Here is a 3,047-nt window from a genome sequence, read left to right on the forward strand (position 1 = left end):
CTCTCTCTCTTCTCTCTCTCTCTTTCTCTCTATTCTACCCCTCTCTCTCTTCTCTCTCTCTTTCTCTTTCTCTCTTTCTCTTGGTCTGTCTGTCTGTCTATCTACTGTGTCTATCTTTCTCTTTTCTACCCTTTCTCTCCTCCTCAGTTTGTCTGCCTATTTCAGTCTCTCTCTCTCTATTCTCCACACACACACACTCTCTCTCTCTCACTTCTCCCTCTCTCTCTGTCTACTTCAATTTCTCTCTTTATATCACTCTTTATTCTCCACTCTCCCCCTCTTTCTGCCTGCATCTACTTCTGTACCTCCGTTTATATCCCTCTCTATTCTCCCCTCTGTCTCTCAGTCTATCTACTTCAGTGTCTTTGTTTATTTCTCTCTATATTCTCCACTCTCTCTCCATCTCTTAGTCTATCTACTTCAGCAACTCTGTTTATCTCTCTCTCTCTCTATTTTCCACTCTCTTTCTCCCCCTCTCTCTAGTCCTCTTTCTATATTTTTTACTTCCTTCTCTATAGATATCATCCTGTCTTTCAGTCAATCATTATCTACTTCTCCATCTCTGTTTATATATCACTCTCTCTTTCTACACACACACACACACACACACACACACACACTCTCTCTCTCTCTCTCTCTTTCTACACACACACACACTCTCTCCCTCTTTCTGCATTCTCTCTCACTCTCTCTCTGTTTTTCCTCTCTTTATGTGTCTGCCTGTCTCTTTTTATACTCTTCCTTTCACTCTTTCTTTCATTGTACATTCCACCTCACTTTCCTCACTTTTTCTAAGTGTGTTTCTCCCCCCACCTCTGCTATACTCCCTTTCTCTCTCTCTCCATCTCTCAACACCCCTCTCTCTCTCTACATCCAACCTACCTGTAACCCCCCACTGTCTTTGAGAATATCCCCACTACCCCCATCTCACCAACTCCTCTTTTCCCAGAATTATTCCTACATGACATCTCCAACCAAAATTCATTTCCCTACATGCAGACCCCTCCCTCCCTTGCACTTAACCCAGACCTTCTCCCTTCAACCCCCTCCTCACTGTCTCTCTACCTCTCTCTCTCACTCCTTTTGTCTCTCTTTCTCTCTCTCCCTCTACACCTCTCTCTTTCTCCCTTCTCTGTAAACCCATCCTTTCTTCTCCGCTCTCTCTTTCTCTCCATAGCCAAGCCTGTCTTTAAGTAATTAAGGCTATAAAACCAATTAAATTAATTACAGTTAATTCTTATCTGTCTCCACCATTATTATCATTAAAACTTCCCCCCACCACCAGTCCGCCTGCTTTCCATCACCACCCCCGCCTTACACCTCATCATTCTCCCTACCACCATCACCACCACCTCTCTTCACTCACACACAAACAAACCCCTAATCATATTTGTAATATTAAACCCTTAAACTCCCTAATCACATCTGGTACCTGACAAGCAAATTGGAATTTTTTTTCTCTTTCTCTGCTTTTATGAGTTGTGCTGCCTTTGTATGTGTGTGTATGTGATGTGTGAATGTGTGTGCATGTGAGCATTTGTGTGTGTGTAAATGTGTTCATGTGTATGCGAGTGTGTGTATGTGTGCTTATGAGTTTTGTCCCATATATGTGTATGCATGTGTATATGTGAACATGTGTATATATATGTGTATGCTCATATGTGCATATGCATATGTATATCTGTATGTGTGTGTGCATATATGTATATGCATGCATCTGCATATGTGTGTATGTGTATCTGTGAGCATATGTGTATGTTTGTGTGTATATATACATATGCATATGTGGATGCATTTGTATGCGTACATATGTGTGTGTGTGTGTGTGTGTGTGTGTATATATATATATATATATATATATACATACACACGTGTGTGTGTGTGTGGAATTTTTTCACCAAATAAACAAAAATTTGTAATAAAACAAAACAAAAATAAAAAGACAAATATATTTACAGAATACAAATTATTTTGGATAAAGTTATGAGGAAAAAAGCTTCTATGCATAGATAGTTTGTTTTGATTAATTCAAAAGCTAATTATCCTCTGACAACAGTCCACATTTAAAATAGGGAGTACAGACCCAGAGAGGGTAGTCACTTGACCAAATCTCCCTCAGAAGCATCCTCAAAAATAGGGATCATACGAGTTAGATGGAGCACCTATATAGATATTTGATCCCATTTAAAATAGGGATCATACTATGTAACTCTGAGAGGAATCTTTAATATAGTCGCTTGATATCCCTTAACGCACTCCCTACTATCAAAAATAGGGACTGTACAAGCCAGTGAGGGAGCTTCTATGTAGTCATTTGATCTCCCTTAGCAAATTCCTTACACTCTTTTAAATAAGGGCTACAAAAACCAGAAAACCAGCGAAAGAGCATTTATATTTGGTTACTTGATATGAACAATACCAATCCTCCATAAAAACAAAAACAAACAAAACACTTCCTGCCATCTTTAAAATAGAACTTCACAGTCCAACGAGAGAGCTTGTATGTAGTATCTCGACTTGCTCAAAGTAGTAGCTAAAAGGACCATAATATTCCAGTGGAGCAGCTTCTGTGTAGCCAAGTGATCCATCCACTCAATATAATTGACAGATAATTTTATACAAAGGCTGGATTTAACCAGTGATTTCATTACAACTGACAGTTTCACTGTCTCATCAGATCAGGTAATATAATATTAATCCATTTTCATTGTAGAGATGTTGAAATATTTAATGGATAAAAAAAATAAGTTTGCTTTCAGTAATTCTTGTATCACTTCACGATTATGTAATATTTACTCATGTGAACATGGACCAAATCAAATTTTATTTCTCATTAATAGCCCCCAGGCATGGCTGTGTGGTTAAGAAGCTCACTTTGCAACCATGTGGTTTCAGGTTCAGTTCCACTGTGTGGAACCTTGGGCAAGTGTCTTCTACTATAGCACTGAGCTGATCAGTGACTTGTTTGTGAACTTGGTAGATGGAAATGTATGTATGTATGTGTGTGTGTATGTATGTGTGTATGTATGTATGTCTATATATATATA

At 38.6% G+C, this 3,047-nt stretch overlaps 1 protein-coding gene across 4 annotated transcripts in view; it reads left to right on the forward strand.

The window, feature by feature from the left end:
- LOC106883162 (clavesin-2) overlaps positions 1-3,047 on the forward strand; it is a 108,696-nt gene that overhangs the window by 36,175 nt on the left and 69,474 nt on the right. The window contains exon 1 of one of the 4 annotated variants that reach the window (XM_052976169.1): positions 2,458-2,682. The exons of the other annotated variants lie outside the window; for them this stretch is intronic. The gene's annotated coding sequence lies outside the window, so the exon portion shown is untranslated. Of the gene's footprint in view, positions 1-2,457; positions 2,683-3,047 lie in introns of those variants that run through there. 4 annotated transcript variants of the gene reach the window in all.

Source organism: Octopus bimaculoides, chromosome 24, assembly GCF_001194135.2.
Source record: "Octopus bimaculoides isolate UCB-OBI-ISO-001 chromosome 24, ASM119413v2, whole genome shotgun sequence".
Taxonomy (NCBI): Eukaryota; Metazoa; Mollusca; class Cephalopoda; order Octopoda; family Octopodidae; genus Octopus; species Octopus bimaculoides.